The sequence below is a fragment of the Loxodonta africana genome, chromosome 12 (assembly GCF_030014295.1).
Source record: "Loxodonta africana isolate mLoxAfr1 chromosome 12, mLoxAfr1.hap2, whole genome shotgun sequence".
Taxonomy (NCBI): domain Eukaryota; kingdom Metazoa; phylum Chordata; class Mammalia; order Proboscidea; family Elephantidae; genus Loxodonta; species Loxodonta africana.
In genome coordinates this window covers 35,536,728-35,555,624 of record NC_087353.1, presented here as the reverse complement: position 1 = coordinate 35,555,624, position 18,897 = coordinate 35,536,728, and positions in this window count along the sequence as shown.

Genomic DNA, 18,897 nt, shown 5'->3' with positions numbered 1-18,897 from the left:
GAAAAAAAAAAAAAAACATTTTTTTTTCCACACCTTGATTTGCAAGGTTGCTGTGACTTTTAGAAGTCAAATGTGTTGATATCATTGTGGTGGTGGTGGTTTCCTCTGGGCTTCTCTTTTAATAAGGAAATGTCTTTAAAATATTGCTGCTCTCAGTCTGAGGAGAAATAAGCCTCTCTTCACCTGTTTGGAGTAAGGGTGTCTCCAAACTCAGAGGCTGAGGTGGTGGGAGAGCTAGCTAACAAGCATAGCCCACAGGCAAATTGACAATAGCTGGCCATTAATTACCTGGCAGGTTCTGCTGAATCAAAGTGACTGTGACCATAGAAGAAGTCATATGTATTACGCAAGATGTAATCAGGAAAACAGAAATTACTCTAGGTATTTCAAGTAAAAAAAAAAAGTAGGGAGGATTTAATATAGGAAATTAGCTGCTTACAAAACTAATGGGAAAGCTGGGGGGAGGCAAGGTCATTTAAGTTAAAGCACTTCTGGCTTTCTGGAATCAGAAAATGTAGGAATTCGAGAAATTTCCACACATAATCTCAAAGACCCACACTCCAGAGCGGGTCTAGAAAGTTCTGAAAACCTCATATTTGTCTTCTGTCCTCTTATTGACCTACCACTGGAGAAGGAGAATAATGGCTTCTCCTTCTCTCCTACCTTCCTAACTTTGTGTCTGTGGCTTTCATTGATGGAATCTAAATCAGAACCTAAGTGAACTGGAGAAAGGCATTTTCCAGGCTTCCAGTCCTTGTGAGGCTTAAAAATATGTGTGTGCTAATTAGATAGTAGACAAGAACTATTTTAGGTGAAGGGAAAGACAACACACAATACAGGAGGGGTCAGCACGACTGTACTAAACCAAAAGCAAAGCAGTTTCCTGAATAAATTGAATGCTTCAAAGGCCAGCGTAGCAAGGGCGGGGGTTTGGGCACCATGTTTTCAGGGGACATCTAGGTCAATTGGCATAATAAAATCTGTTAAGAAAACTTTCTGCATCCTGCTTTAGAGAGTGGCATCTGGGGTCAAGCGGCCATCTAAGATGTGTCAACTGGTCTCAACACACCTGCAGCAAAAGAGAATGAAGAACACGAAGACACAAGGTAATTACAAGCCCAAAAGTCAGAAAGGGCCATATAAACTAGAGAATATACCAGCCTGAGACCAGAAGAATTAGATGGTGCCCAGCTATAACTGATGGCTGCCCTGACAGGGAACACAACAGAGAACCCCTGAGGGAGCAGAGAGCAGTGGGATGCAGAACTCAAATTCTCAAAAAAAGACCAGACTTAATGCCCTGACTGAGACTAGAAGGACCCCGGAGGTCATGGTCCCCAGACCTTCTGTTAGCCTAAGACAGGGACCATTCCCAAAGCCAACCCTTCAAACAGGAATTGGACTGGACTATGGGATAGAAAATGATACTGGTGAGGAGTGAGCTTCTACGATCAAGTAGACACACGAAACTATGTGGGCAGCTTCTGTCTGGAGAGGAGATGAGAAGGCAGAGGGGGTCAGAAGCTGGTCAAATGGACATGAAAATAGAGAAAGGAGAGGAATGTGCTGTCTCATTAGGGTGAGAGCAACTAGGAGTATATAGCAAGGTGTATATAAATTTTTGTATAAGAGGCTGACTTGATTTGTAAACTTTCACTTAAAACAATAAATACTAAATATAATAATAAAAATAAGGAGATGTGCCCTGTAAGATAATAAAATGTATTAAAAACTTAAAAAAAAATGTGCGTGTGTATACTTTTAATTGGGACAAGAGAGGAGGATTAATACCAACGTACAATCTCCAGCACATAATAATGGTATAACAACTAACATTTGTTGAATTTTTACTTCGTTCAATTTACTAGGAAACCCTGGTGGTGTAGTGGTTAAGAGCTACAGCTGCTAACCAGAAGGTGGGCAATTTGAACTCACCAGATGCTCCTTGGAAACCCTATGAGGCAGTTCTACTCTGTCCTTTCGGGTCGCTATGAGTAGGAATGGACTTAATGGTAAAGAGTTCGGGTTTTTTTTTGTTTGTTTCCTATTTACTAAGCTAGGGATTTTACATGCGTTCATTCTCTTTCTCTTACACACACACACACACATACACACTCGTTGCCGTCGAGTCGATTCCGACTCATAGCAGCCCTAGAGGTCAGAGTAGAACTGCCCCATAGAGTTTCCAAGGAGCGCCTGCTGTATCTGAACTGCTGACCTTTTGGTTAGCAGCCGTAGCACTTAACCACTACGCCGCCAGGGTTTCTGTATTCTCACAGGAGCCATATAAAAGAAGCACTAATATTATCCTCATTTTACAGATTAAAAAAACTGAATTTTAGACATATTAAGTAAATTTCCCTAAAACACAACCACAACTAAGTAGCAGGATTGTCATACAAATCTAGGTCTATTTTTCTCCCATGTCTACTTGACATTATATGCTGCTCCCACTGCCTGATCAATTGTTGATGCAAAGAGATATTTATTCCTGAGTAATTAGATGCCGTCTATAGTTCTCCCGTTGCTATAAAGAAATCAAAGACTACAACTCAGAAAGCTCATAAATTTCCCAGATCTTTACTTCTGCCCCTTTCATCTAGCCTTTTTTATTCGCTCCAAGCTTCATGTGGGCTTTTGTTAGTAGAAATTCCTCCTGGGGTTTGGCAGAGCATTGAGAAATTTCAAGTTTCCAGTGCTATTTCAACTTGGTAACGCTTACGTGTGTGTTTTCATAAATGTTACATCAGGGCCACCAGCTGAGAGGCCTTCATGGATCTTTTTAATAAAATATAATAAATCCATTAGTAGAGATGTGCTTTGGGGGCTGCAGAGAAGGCAGGAGCATGTGATATATAGCTCCCTATTGTGCTCCTGCAGTTTTTTTTTTGTTTTTGTTTTTAATATCCCTTATTCTGCTTTCAAAAAGCATGGTCACTATAAGCACAGAGAGTAGAAACAGGACATTTGGATACGGAGAGCTAGATATTAGTGCTGGATTTGCTGTTACCTAGCTAACTAAGCTTTCTGGGTTTGGTTCTTCAAAATCAAATATGAAGCCATCTCATTTCTCCTTTCTATCTCCTGAGATTGTAGTTACAGGACAAATACCTGTTGCTGTCCAGTCGATTCCAACTTATAGTGATTCTATAGGGCAGAGTAGATTTGTCCCATAGGGTTTCTAAGGCTATAATTTTTGTAGAATCAGACTGCCACATCTTTCTCCCTTGGAGCAGCTGGTGGGTTTGAACCACCAATATTTTCTTAATAGCCAACCACTTAACCCTTATATATACATTTATAAAGACTTTAAAAATTATAAGAATCTTTCACGTGCGTCGTCTCATTTGGTCCTTATAACCAACCTATAAAAGTAAATAGGCTACATGTTATATCTTTATTTACGAATGAAGAATTTCCAGTTCAAAATGATCAAGGGTGACATATTGTGTTCAGTTGATACTTGTCTAAATTTACTTCCCATGCTGTTGGCATTGTGCTTAGATGGAGCCTGTTGCAATGCCTGCTCCTATGTTTTCAATATAACCTGTGAAAGAACAATTAAATAAAACATACAACGTCACAAGTTAGGTAGGTATAGTACCCAAATGAGTTGGGTGGATAGTAAGTACTAAAAGAGTTTAGAGGAGGGAGAGAGGCATATAGGACAGCATTGTGAAGAAAGTTCCCTGGGGACGCTGGGTCATGGGTAGGAAGTGAGTAAGTAAGATGTTAGCCAGAAAAATGTCACTGGAATGGCCCCAAAGCAAGGAGCAAAAGAACTTTGGCTGAATATCTGTACTTCGGGAATTGCTCAAGTCATCAGACATATGTTATTTTTTCCATTAATTTCCGCAAGACCCTCACAAATTATGTGATATTTTTAAAAAATGAGGGAACCAAGGACATAAAATTGAAGTTACTATTGTGAGATCACACAATTATTAGGTGGTGACTGCCTAACTTTAAAGTCCAAACATGGGTCTTTCCACTACACCAAACTAATGACTGTGCTTTACCATTTGGGTCACTCATGCATTAATTCTGCAAGCATTTATTAAGCACTTCTTATATTCAGTAGGAGCCTTGATGTCAAAGTGGTTAAAACTCTCAACTGCTAATTAAAAGGCCAGTGGTTCGAACCCATCAGCTGCTCTGCAGGGGAAAGGTGTGGTAATCAGCTTTCATAGAGATTCACAGCCTTGGAAACCATATGGGTTGGTTCTACTCTGTCCTGTAGGGTCGCTATGAGTCAGAATCAACTCAGTGGCAGTGGGTTTGGTTTGGTTTTAGTTGCTGTTCAGTGGGAGACCCTTGCCTTTTAGAATCTCACATCAATGAGAAGTCCCTGAATGTTTATCACAAGGTGATGATTCAATGTTTTTCATCTCACTCTCAGAGTACATCAGCATATGCCAGCATTCCATTTTGGAAATTTCATATTTTAACAAGGTACTAGCAGGGTTTGGAGTCTTGGTGGCACAGTGGTTAAGAGTTTGGCTGCTTAACCAAAAGGTTCAAAAGATTGGCAGTTCAAATCCACCAGCCACTCCTTGGAAACCCCGTCGAGCAGCTCTACTCTGTCCTCTGCGGTTGCTGTTACTTGGAGTTGACTCAACAACAGTGGGAGCAGTCCTCACTCAGGGAATTTCCACTGAGAGCATGTCCCTTTTTCTTTTTACTTTAAAGCTCATAACAGAACTCACCAAAATCGCTAGCACTTTCTGCTCCCTATCAAATCAAAAGCATTTTAGTACACCTCATAATATGAATATATTTTTCCCTCTCAGGTCTAAAGTCCCAAATCATAGGACAGTGGCAATTGAAATGACTTAGGCATGAATTTAAGGTATAAAATACCATCTGTTACAAGCAGTTAGGATAAAGATAATGGGAGAGGTCGTTTCCAAGATTGATGGTTATTGGGAAATTACATTTGGTTGAGGAATTACTCAAAACAGCAGACCTGGGCCATTTGCAATCGACCTAGCATCCTACGACAAAAGGAGAAAAATGTGTAATGAAAAGTAGGAAATTGTGCCATTCCCCTGGCTGGCCCATGGGTTTCACTCAGCAATTGAGTCTCTTACATTAATTCTAGGAAAGACACCATAAGACATTCATAGGCATCATTCATGAGTGATCACCAACTAAGACCAAGAGCTGGTCAGAAATGCAACAGACTGTTCTCTGAGCCCTGAGCCCCTGTCCTCTAACAGCATGAAGCCAGCTTCCTCAGTGTCAGTGTGGGCTTTCAAGAATTGACCTTCCACAGCTTAGAAGACAGTTTCCTCAATGACAATGCTTTGACAGAATATCTAACAACTGAAGGTACCCCAGTGTCCCAAGTAGTCCTGATGCGAGCCATGTTCACTGCCCACCTGCCATATTTGCACCTTTTCATTTCAGCTCTTTTGCCTTGTTGCCCTTTTCATAATTGTAGAGATGTAAGACCTTACTTGATTATTAGTTTGTTCCTCTTGACTCTCTCTCTGGATTCCCCAGCATTGGTTGGCCTCTTTTAAGATACAGAGACCCGAAGAGAAAATGACATTGTGGATCCAAAATATTAGATATGCAAAAGGCCTCTTTTCTTTCCCCTTGGTTAGATAAGGCCTTTTCATCCACAGCCCAAGTGATTCCTGCTTGTCTACTCCCATCTCCTCTTGGCAATGTCTTTATGATAAACTGTCCACTTTCTCCAAACCTTCATGGTCCCTGCTGCTCTGCTTCCCATTAACCGTGTGTGTTTCCACTTGTTTGTCTCCAGATGTATTCGTTAGCATTTTTCCAGTTGAATCTCATCCTGTTATTTCTTGCTCAGATTGCTAACCTCTCCAGGGGCCCATATGTTTCCACAGCTCTTGTGCCAAAATTGCAGAGCATCTTAATACAAACCTTCCTTCAAAGTCTTTACATCAGCCAAAACCACAGTTTCAATGGACTGCCAGCCTGATTTACAACTAGCTCTGTCCCAGTGTAATAGAATGAGCACCAGGTTTGGAATCAGACAGATTTGGAGGTGACTTGTAGCCCTGCCACTTCCTAGCTGAATGACCTTAGGCAATGTGGCTAGCCCTTGAGCGTCCTTGCCATTGCCATTCTGTGGATAGTAGATACTTTGCACTGTCAGGATATGAGATAATGGTGCTTGTGCACCTCTCAGATTTCCTGGCATCAAAAGCACCTTTCTCTCTCCCTAGATGGCAGAGCAGAACTGAGATTATTGGTGAGAAACCAAGAAAAAGAGAAAAGAGAGACTCCTGTCTCGCCCCAATGAGACCGGGGCATTAACAAAGTAACTGCCTTGAAAAAATAAATTCTTAGAGCAAATTGGTGAACAGTGATGATTAAAAATAATAATAATAATAATAATAATAAACCAACAACAAAAGAAACCTGCCAATGGTCTCCTTCTATTTCATGGAATATGTTTTCTTGTGTCTCAGTGGGAGGCTCCCAGTTCCATGAACACACTAGGCTTATTCACACTTGCATGCCTAGATGACATTCTCTTTCTGTAGCATGACCATCCCTGACCACGTAATTGCATCTTTTCTGTCTATCCTTCAAGGCTCCAGCCAAGCATCACCTTCTTCAGGAAGCTGGCTTGACTTCCCCAGGATGAATTAAGCACTTACGTCTCTGTGCTCCCACATCAACCTCTGCAAATTTCACTCAGAGCACAAATCCCATTACTGTAATCTGAGCTGACCTGTCTATGTACAGACTTGTTTGCACACCCCTGCAAGACAAGGGCTATATTCCATTAATCTCTACTCCCAGTGTCCAGAATTGTGTTTGACACACAAAATAAGTACCTGAAGAAAGATTGCGTGAATGATTGAAGGAATGAACAAATGAAAAACAAAAATATCCTATCACTTAAGTTCAATTTTGGCTAATAACAAGTCCAACATGATGATTTTTAGACTTGTTCCTAGGAGCAGAGACACTGATATCATCAAAATGCCCTTCACAATGATTTTCCACCCTGCCACCAGTAACATGCCTTGCTATGTATGCCCTCATGTCACTTCCGGGAATGGAGGAAATCAGGTTGTCCTCCTGATGCTATTTGTCTGAATGATTAGTAAAAACAGATCAGAAATAAAGGAAGCAAAGCAGCAATGCAAGGCCTGCTTGCTATGGTCATGTACAAAAGGAATGCAGTCAATTAGTGTGGGGAGAAGCCTGGGATAGGCCAACAACTCTGAGATGATAGAGACTGTCTTTCCATGTTTGGATACGCAATGTCAAGCTCCCTAGTCTTTTGATGTCTTTCTAATTATTTTATTTTATTGTGCTTTGGGTGAAAGTTTACAGTGCAAATTAGTTTCTTATTCAAAAATTTATACAACAATTGTTTTGTGATATTGGTTGGAATCCTCACAATGTGTCAGCATGTTCCCCCTTTCCCCTTACACCCCAGGTTCCCTGTGTCCATTCGTTCAGTTTTTCTGTCGCTTCCTGCTTTCTCGTCTTTGCTTTTGGGCAGGTGTTGCTCATTTGACCTTGTATACTTGATTGAACTAAGAAGTATGTTCCTTACCTGCGTTATTGTTTGCCCTATTCAAAACCAAAACCTGTTGCTGTCAAGTGGAATAGATGTGTCTAATCTTTGGCTGAAAGGTAGCCTTCAGAAGCGGCTCCAGTTCATAGTAGGGGTACAGGGGCCATAGCCTCGGGGGTTCCTCCCATCTGTCAGACCAGTAAATCTGGTCTTTTTTTTTTTTTTCTGACTCATAGCGACCCTATGTACAACAGAATTAAATACTGCCTTGTCCTGTGCCATCCCTACAATTGTTGCTATGTTTGAGCCCATTGTTGCAGCCACTGTGTTAATTTATCTTATTGAGGGTCTTCCTCTTTTTCACTGACCCTCTGCCTTACTACACCTGATGTCCTTACAGGTTTAAAATACATGAGATGAAGCCTTGCCATCCTCCTTTCCAAGGCGCACTCTTGCTGTACTTCTTCCAAAACAGACTTGTTTATTCTTTTGGTAGTCCATTGTATATTCAATATTCTTCATTAACACGAAGGCATCAAATCTTCTGCAGTCTTCCTTAATTATAACTACGTGCTTGGCCCTGACACAGTAGTGAAAGTTGTGGCAAACTTGAGAGAAGATAACTTAGAGGGGTTACAATGGGACCATATATTTGAGGAAACTCTCTGAAATTGTGAGGTAGAGCAATAATATAAGGTAATGCGTGGAGAGTATGTACTTTATAGAAGGACTTATTTTTCTAGATATGGAGTTACAATAAGGTTAGGGCAAGGCCTATTATATGCAGACAGTCCTACCAGCACAACCCCTGGCTTGCAGATGAGAGATTTCCTATAATATTCATGCCCCTCCTCCCCACCCAGTTTGCCCAGGCTGTCCCTAATCCATGGGCAGATGTTTAATCTGAACTGAAGATGAGATTATGGGAAAGAGCAGACTATCAGGTTATGAATTCCCAATACCCTTAAGCCTATATAGCACAAATTATTGGGTAATGAGGATCTAAATTAACATTTACAAATCCAGCTTGTTACCACGGATAAAACATGAAATGGAGCAGTAATTATTCTTCTCAGGTCTGCTTTCCAAAAATCCTTTCCCCTCTGGAGGTTGGAAAAAGGACAGAAGAGATTTTGAAGCCAGTAGCTTAAGTGAGACACAATGCTCTGTCTTGGAATGGAATCTTCAGGCAAGAGACCATAAATATGAATGAAGAATATAAGAATCATTTTGAATGCACTTGAACTTGGATAATGTTCCATTGTTAGAAGCTTCTTAAACAGCTGAGAGGTAGAATGGAAGAGGGCTGATAACCAGGTGATGTCAAAATAAGGCAACACCATGCAGAGCTCTAATCAGGTAAAGAAAGGAGGATGGATCCTTCAGCTCCAGTGGTCCCCATGGTCAGAGTAGTGAGTTAGAGGCTCCTGACCTAAATAACAGCATTAAGACAAGCATCGTGAGTCATGTACCAAATTTAGGACCTACATTTTAAGAATTTCATTTTATTTTTCTATGTATCCCATTCTTACACACGTACACACACACATGCTTTAAAAATTGCTAAAGGAAAACTAACCACACCTTCAAGAGACTATTTTTTAAAAGACAGTGCAACCAAAATTATTTACACCCTTTATGACGTTCTAAGACAAGTACCACGTAAAGAGCCAATCACCTTGATTAGAGACTGCATTTAATGCCAAATGATTCTCTCTCTCTGTCTCTCCGCTTCTCCCTTTCCTGTCCATTCCCCAAAGGAAATATGCCACCATGCTGCAACCATGATGATATTAGTACAAGGAGGAACATATGCAGATGCAGAAAACGGCAGGCACTAAAGAGTCTATTCTCATAGCGAACAAGACAGGAAATGATCCTTAGATTTGGACTACTGTCTTCCCACTTGGGGGACTGGGGAAACTGACCCTCATACTGAGTAGAGTGATGGGCAGTGATAACAGCTGATCCTTAACCAGATTCTGTCTATGTTCTCTTAGCTGCTAGCTACAGCCTCAACCTTATATTTTGTCCTCCATGCCCTATTCCTTCCTCAGCCTTGCCTTTAATATTTTATTCCCAACCCAGAATCTTAGGGGACAAAGAGCCAGGAATGGTGAAAAGGGTCCTTTGGAGGACATAAGGGAAAGGACAAATGACTGAAATCTACATAGCGCTTCCTTCACTCAACAGATACTCACGAAGTGCCTATTCTGTATAGGTACTGCGACAGCCTCAAGAGTAGGGAGCATAGATCCTGACCCTCAGGACTCAGTCTATGACAGGACATAGAAAAATTATTGGCCAGCTGTAATGAAACCTGCTTATACTGATTTCCAAACTGATCTCTGTATTAGAATCATCCAAGATATTTGATCCAAAGCCAGGTTTCTTGGCCTCATGCCAGATGTATTAAAGCAGAATCTCCAAGGGTGGGATCCAGAACTCTGTATTAACAACAAACATACAGCCCTTTCCAGGTGATTCTGATGGCCTAGTTTACAGACTTCCTTTGGGAAACAGTGGTCTAACAGAGCTTGAGGGGCAGTATGTGCACTGAGAAGGTGCATTTTCTCAGCATCCTGCTTCCTCAAGAGTTACTCCTTCAACTTCTTTCACTCTGACTTTGTAAGTTTCAACCCTCTACACTTACACGGAAGTTGTTAAACTTTTCTTTGCTCTTTCTGTCAGCTATCACTAACAGACTGCCTCAGCAGGAAGGCTCCTTTTGTCTATGTAATATTAGAATTTTTTTTTTTTTACTATGTATTGCACAATCTGTAGGGAAGTCTTTGACTTTTATGTACCGTAGACTTCAGCTCATGTTTTCAGCTAAATAGGAATGTACTTTAACACCTGGTCTGTGATATCTTTTGGAATCCATTCAGAAACCTGCTACCTCCTATGTGTAATTTAAAAATATAGGCACCATGTGTCATTTAATGGAGGAGAAAACACCAACTGCAAACTGACCTTGCTTGCTCTTTCCTACAAGTGCTCAGCTAAGTTAATTGTCACTAAGAACAAAATAGCATTTTATGAGGGACCATTCCCCAGAATCCACCCCAAAGTCCTGATCTCATCCTCTGCAGTTAATTGACTTGGCCAAGACCTTTCTGATAAACACACTGTGTAAAACTATCAAGGATTATTTCTTTCTGAAGCTTTGTTTGACTCTTAAATTGAAAGTATCAGCAGCAAAGAAGCCAATTATGTTGCTCTTTTTTTCTACTAAGAAGCGTTATATATAGAAAGAACCAAAACTGCATTAGGAAGTCTGAATATCTAGGTTTAATTCTCTCTTTTGCAATTCTTTCCAGTTCCTTTGGGGATATTTCATAATCTACATGGAGCCCTATTTTTCCATCTGTAAGATAGACACCAATGCATCCACATACTTTGTGGGACTTTCCTAGTACCACCGTAACAAAACATCATAAAGTGCACGGCTTAGAAGAAAAGAAACTTATTGTCTCACAGCTTTTGGAGACTGGGAGTTGAAAATCAGGGTGTCAGCAGCGGTGATTCCTTTGGAAGCTTTGAGGGAGAATCTGTTCCATGCCCCTCTCCTGGCTTCTGGTAGCTCCTGGTGTTCCTTGCCTTGTAGCTGCAGCATCATGTGACATCCTGCCTCTGTCTCTCTGTCTCCTTTTATAAGAATGCCAGTCGTGTAGGATTATGAGGTTGTTGTTAGGTGCTGTTGAGTCGGCTCTGACTCGTAGTGAACTTATGTATAACAGAATGAAATGTTGCTCAGTCCTGAGCCATCCTCGCAATCATTGCTATGTTTGAGGCCATTATTGCAGCTACTGTGTCAATCCATCTCTGTGAGGGCCTTTCCCTTTTTTTACTGACACTCTACCAAGCATTATGTCTTTCTCCAGGAATTGGCCCCTCCTAATAATTTTTTTTTTTTTTAATAACATGTTCTTGTAAGTGAGACAAAGTCGCATCATCCTTGCTTCTAAAGAGCATCCTGTACTTCCTCCAAGGCAGATTCGTTCTTTCTTCTGGCAGTTCATGATAGATTCAATATTCTTTGCCAGTGCCACAATTCACATGTGTCAATTCTTCTTCGGTCTTCCTTTTCTATCGTCCAGCTTTTGCATGCATATGAGGTGATTGAAAGTGGCTTGGGTCAGGCCTATCTTAGTCGTCAAAGTAACATATTTGCTTTATAGCACTGTAAGGACCTCTTTTGCAGCAGATTTTACCAATGCAATACATTGGTTGATTTCTTGACTCCTGGTCCTGTGGCCATCGATTATTGATTCAAGAAGAGTGAAATGCTTGACAACTTCAATTTCTTTGCCACTTATCGTGATGCTCCTTATTGGTTCAGTTGCAAGGATTTTTGTCGAGGGAGGTGCAATTCATACTGAAGGCTGTAGTCTTTGATCTTCATCAACAAGTGCTTCAAGTCCTCTTTACTTTCACCTAGGAAGGTTGTGTCATCTGCCTATCTCAGGTTGCTAATGGGTCTTCCCCCAAACCTGATGCTGCATTCTTCTTCACACAGTCCAGCTTCTCAGATATTTGCTCAGTATATAGGTTGAATAAGTATGGTGAAAGAATACAACCCTGATGCACACCTTTTCCAATTTTTAACCACCCAGTATCCCCTTATGAAGCCCTGGTGGTGTAGTGGTTAAGAGCTATGTCTGCTAACTAAAAGGTCAGCAGTTTGAATACACCAGGTGCTCCTTGGAAACTCTATGGGGCAGTTCTACTCTGTCCTATAGGTTCTCTATGAGTCAGAATTGAATCTACGGCAACGGATTTGGTGGGCTTTTTTTTTTTTTTTTTTTTTAGTATCCTCTTGCTCTGCTTAAACCACTGCTCCTTGATTTATGTACAGGTTCCGCAGGAACACAAGTAAGTGCTCTGGAATATACAGTATTAGAACCACCCTCCTCCAGTATTATCTAACTGACAACATTTTGAGAGACTCTATTTCTCAAACAGGGTCACAGTCTCACGTACAAGGGTTAAGACTTCCACATATCTACTTGGGAGGTATGATACAGTCTATACTATGCTTCAAAGAATGTTTAGAGAATTCATATGAAAAGGGAAAATAACATTAAGTCAGCTGACTCTGACACTCTAACAACTGCCATTATCACTATCACTGTAATTTGCCTGAAGCCATTTCTTCTAAAACACAATGCCTACAACTCAAGTTACTCTAAGTCTCTGGAGGCAAAGTCTATGTTTTACTTCTTGTTTTTTTTTTGCCTAGCACAGAGCCATCATCTGCTTCACAGGTAACATCCGCTTAATAAACTGAGCCTGTTATTGTTTGCATGCTGGATTCAAAGACCTTAACTTTAAAAGATGCCAGTCCATAGTTCACAAACTATTTTCACAGAACCCCCGAGGAGCTAGCATATGGAAGGATATATGCTAATAATAAAAGTTTATACTTATTGATCTTATTCCACGCATTGTACCGAAAGATCAGGTACTATCATTATCCTCCAGTTTTGCATATGAAGAGACTGAGGCAAAGCAGTAAAGGTAAATTTCCCAAGATAAGATTTCAGACTCAGGAAATTGGACTTCAAGCCCCACTCCTAATCATTAACCTTCTTAAGATCCCCCAATCCCAAATTAAACAGTACAATTCTGAGTTAATTAATTTTATATATTGATTTCCAAAGAATATTTCAAAAGAACAAAACATTCAGTGGGTAAGCCACTGATGTATATAAGGGAAATATAATCTATGACATGTTCATAAAAATATCTTTCTAAACTCTTTCTTAAGGAGTCCTGTGGCAAAATGGTTAAATGATGCTGGGCTGCTAACTGAAAGGTTAGTGGTTTGAATCCAGTCATTGGTTCCACAGGAGAAAAGACATGGAGATTTGCTCACTTAAGCATTTTAGTCTAGGAGAACACATAAGGCCATTCTATTCTATCGTATAGGGTCACTGTGAGATGGAATCAACTTGAAGGCATACATACAACAACAAAGCCTTTCTTGGCTTTATGTAACAACATAACTAATATTTTCATTCAAAAGTGATGTCATTTAGAGTAAAATGCAAAGAAATGCCAGTGTCTGGACATATAATAAAATTTATTCATCATTTATGTTTACTAGGAGTCCCTGGGTAGGGAAAGGGATTAATGTGCTTGGCTGCTGAGAGGTTGGAGGTTAGAGCTCACTCAGAGGCACCTGGGAAGAAAGGCCTGGTGATTTACTTCTGAAAAATCAATCACTGAACAGCCTATTGTGCACAAACACACATGGGACTGCCTAGTCGTACTGTTTAACTGGTTTTTAGTGTTACCAAAGCTGTGTCAAAGCAACTGGGCTTGGACTGAAATGCCTTTGTCTAAGACCTCTGTGTTGCTGAATACACTGAGGGTATGAGGGTTGAATAAGTGACATATGATGCCACTTCCAGGTTTACGAAGTATAAGATCTCATCAATTGCAAGATACTAAATTATTTTATGTACCATTAGGAAAAAAATTAGTGCTAATTACATGATGACATTCCAGCAATTCAAGATAAATTTAATTTCAGACATGTTAAAATGTGGCAAATATACATATCATAATTAATTTAATATAATAACTTTCAATTCTCTTGTGAAATCTTTAGTCTTATATTTTTATCCTGCAGAAAAGAAAATTATCCAACTTCTGTATATAGAGTCATGGTAAAGAACGTGAACTTTAGACAGGAATTTTGTAGGTCAAGATTCTAACTCTATGTATTACCCAAAACCATCAGTTTCCACGGAGTCACTTCAAATTCAAGGCGACCCCATGTGGGTAAATGTAGAATTCTGCTTCACAGGGTTTTGGGGCTAGCAAGTCCAAAATCTGATTTTTAGGAAGTAGATTGCAAGGCCTTTCATCCAAAGCATTTCTGGGTAGATTCTAACCTCCAACTTCTTGGTTAGCAGATGCACGTATTTACCATTTGCGCTCCACAGGGATTCCCCATCTATTACGAACAGTGTGATATTAGGCAGCTTACTTTCTATTCATTAGTTTTATGCTTTAGAAATTGCAATTTATAATATTATCTACCTTATGACAATATGAAAGTGACATAAGATAATAGACATAACATTATTTGACACATAATAACAAAATTGCTTTTCACAAATGTTAGGTATTTGCATTTTACAATCAAACATGAAAATATGGAGGAAGGTTATGACCATATTGTTTAACTATAAGAACAAAACAAAAAAAGCACACACATTCTTTGAAACTCCTCCTGCCAAAAAAAAACCAAAACCCAGTGCCATAGAGTTGATTCCGACTCATAGAGACCCTATAGGACAGAGTAGAACTGCCCCATAGAGTTTCCAGTGAGTGCCTGGTGGATTCGAACTGCTGTCCCTTTGGTTAGCAGCCGTAGCACTTAACCGGTATGCCACCAGCGTTTCCCCTCCTATCAAAAGGAGCTGATTATTTCTCCACCTCCTGAATACGAGGTGGATCATATGAATTTCTTTGGCTAATGGGAAATTAGCGAGCATGATGCAAGCAGAAGCTTAAAATGTGCTTTTTTCTGCCATCACATGAATGAGTTTCTGGACAATGAGAAATGTGTGGGCATCAGAGCAGCTGACATCAAGCCAACGATTAGACACATGAAAGAGACACCCTGCCCTCAGATCAATAACATATCAAAGGCTAGAAATGTGCACAAGGCCATCCAAAACCAACTACTCCTTAGCTGACCCATCATATGACTGCAAGGGCATAAATAAGCTCAGGAAAGAATAGCAAAAGGACTGCCAAGCTGAGCCCAGCCCAAACTGATGACCCACAGAATAATCAACTACTAAAGAACTGTTTTAACCCACTAATTTTGGGGGGCAGTTTGTTATGCAGCAAAGCTAACTGATGCAATCATGAAGGAACAATATGTTTCTGTGGCTGTTTTTGACTGCCTCTTTTTATCAATATGAAAAAGACAAGTCTTATTGTCCTTATTATCTTTATTGGTCTTGCTTTTGTTTTTTATTGAGGTCAAACTTCTATAAAACTCTAATAATTAAGGCCATTAAACAATTTAATAAGATCTGAGAGGCTTTATAACCTTCTGCCTATCATCTGTGTGGTAGAAACAGATTTTATTTCCTTCTGAGTTGTAATTTTAAATTTTGCATTATTACCAATATTTGTAACAGGTCATTGTAACTTTGCTTTGCTATGATCCTCAGTAGTTTGATTAGATACTGGACCGGTCACTATTCCATAATGCAATGGAACGTAATGTAATGTAAGCACTTTCCATGATGTGATCTAATATAATCAACCAATCAATTGAAAGGGGAGTTTTCTTGCAGGTATGGTCTGCCTCCAGAATATAGCAGATTTTGGACTTGCTAGCCCCAAAATTGTGTGAACCAATCCCTTGAAGTAAATTTCTCTCTCTCTGTATATATATGCAGATATGTATGTACCTGTCACTGGTTTTGCTCCTCTAGAACCTAAACTAAGACAATATTAAAGAGATACTGGAAATAAATATATACAGTAGTTTCTGCACATATCTATTTTGAAGTGCTATGTAAAAAAAAGTCCAGCTTCTTGGATTATTTGCTCAGCATACAATTTTACTTCATCATTTCTTCCTTTTACTTTAGCTGCTCAAAGTTTGAGAGTTACAGAGTCTGTTCTGACATCCATCTTGGTCTTTTCAGTTACCTCTTGCTTTCTTCATGTATAGTCTCCTTGATGTCATTCTACAACTTGTCTGGTCTTCCGTCATTATTGTTCAGTGCATCAGATCTATTCTTGAGATGATCTCTAAATTCAGATGGGATATACTCAAGGTCATATTTTGGCTCCCATGGACTTGCTCTGATTTTCTTCAGTTTCAGCTTGAGCTTTCATGTGAGCAATTGAGAGTCGGCCCCGGGCCTTGTTCTGGCTAGTGATATTGAGCTTTTCTAGTGTCTCTTTCCACAGATGTAGTCATTTTGATTCCTGTGTGTTCCATCTGGCCAGGTCTATGTGTATAGTTGTTGTTTATGTTGGTGAAAAAAGGTATTGCAGTGAAGAAGTCGTTGGTCTTGCAAAATTCTATCATTCGATTTCTGGCATTGTTTCTATCACCAAGGCCATATTTTCCAACTACCAATCCTTCTTTGTTTCCAACTTTTGCATTCCAATCACCGGTAATTATCAACGCATCCTGAATGCATGTTCAATCAATTTCAGACTGCAGAAGCTGACAAAAATCTTCAATTTCTTCATCTTTGGCCTTTGTGGTTGATGTGTAAATTTGAATAATAGTCATATTAACTGTCTTCCTTGTAGGCGTATGGATATTATCCTATCACTGACAACGTTGTACTTCGGAATAGATCTAGAAATGTTCTTTTTGAAAATGAATGCAACACCATTCCTCTTTAAGTTGTTGTTCCCAGCATAGTAAACTATACGATTGCCTGATTCAAAATGGCCAATACCAGTCCATTCCAGCTCACCAATGCCTGGGACATTAATGTTTATGCATTTCATTTCATTTTTGACAATTTCCAATTTTCCTAGATTCATACTTCATACATTTCAGTTTCTGATTATTACTGGATGTTTGTGGCTGTTTCTTCTCAGTTCGAGTCGTGCCACGTCAGCAAATGAAGGTCCCAAAAGCTTTACTCCATCCATGTCATTAAGGTCAACTCTACTTTGAGGAGGCAGCACTTCCCCAGTTGTCTTTTGAGTGCCTTCCAACGGGGCTCGTGTTCTGGCACTGTATCAGACAATGTTCCACTGTTATTCATAAGATTTTCACTGGGTTATTGTTTTCAGAAGTGGACTACCGGGTCCTTCTTCCTAGTCTATCTTAGTCTGGAAGCTCAGCTGGAACCTGTCTGCCATGGGTGACCCTGCTGGTATCTGAATACTTGTGACATAGCTTCCAGCATCACAGCAACATGCAAGCCTCCATAGTACAACAAACTGACAGAGAAGTTGTGCTGTATGAAGAAGAATGGGGCATCAGGATAGGAGGAAGACTCATTAACAACCTACATTATACAGATGACACAATCTTGCTTGCTGAAAGTGAAGAGGACTTGAAGCACTTACTGGTGAAGATCAAAGACCACAGGCTTCAGTATGGATTACACCTCAACGTAAAGAAAACAAAAATCCTCACAACTGGACCAATAAGTAACATCATGATAAACAGAGAAAAGATTGAAGTTGTCAAGTGTTTCATTTTACCTGGATGCACTATCAACACCCTGGAAGCAGCAGTCAAAAAATCAAAAGATGCATTGCATTGGGAAAATCTGCTGCAAAGGACCTCTTTAAAGTGTAGAAATGCAAAGATGTCACCTTGAAGACTATGGTGCGCCTGATCCAATCCATGGTGTTTTTGATCGCGTCATATGCATGTGAAAGCTGGACAATGAAAAGGAAGACCGAAGAACTGACACCTTCGAATCGTGGTATTGGTGAAGAATATTGAATACACCATGGACTGCCAAAAGAATGAACAAACCTGTCTTGGAAAAAGTACAACCAGAATGCTCCTTAGAAGTAAGAATGGTGAGACTGCGTTTTACATACCTTGGACATGTTGTCAGGAGGGATCAGTCTCTGGAGAAGGACATCATGCTTGGTAAAGCACAGGGTCAGAGGAAAAGAGGAAGGCCCTCAATGAGGTGGATTAACACAGTGGCTGCAACAATGGACTCAAGCAGCAAAATGATTGTAAGGATGGTGCAGGACCAGGCAGAGTTTTGTTCTGTTGTGCATAGGGTCACTATGAGTAGGAACCAACTCAATGACACCTAACAATATAACAACAATGTAAAGAAAAAGAACAAAAACATGGGGCATTTAGGGAAACACTGTGTTGCAACCTCATAAGTTAAATATTATCTTTGAGGGCCTGCTGGTTTATATTCTAAAAAAATAATAACCAGTCATTTAAACCTGACCATGATGGAAAAAAAAAAAAAATCCGTAGAAGAATCTGGACTTGCAAGAAAAATGCAAAATTCCTAATGGTGTTAAAAGAGCAGCAAAACACACGTGCCTTAAATACAGAGACCCTAGAAGAATTGTGTTTAAAACATTAAGTGAGCTCTCAAAATACACTGCCGTTCTGGCACCAACCTAAACAGCTCAATCCTTCATTACTCTTGAGAAGTCAAACCAGGCTTTTCCTGAGGGTCCCTGAAATCAGTGAAGAGCTGAAGAGTGGCATACTCCCCTTTCAGGTAAGCCACCCTTCATGAGGTTACAAGATGATGCTTATCAATAGCAGTATTTTAAAACCCGCTGGCCTCACGTGGACAAGGCTGAGAAAAATCAACGACAACAGTATGTCTGATTTGTTGTGTGTTTACTATTGAAAGGGATTTTCATAATATTCATTTTAGAAAATT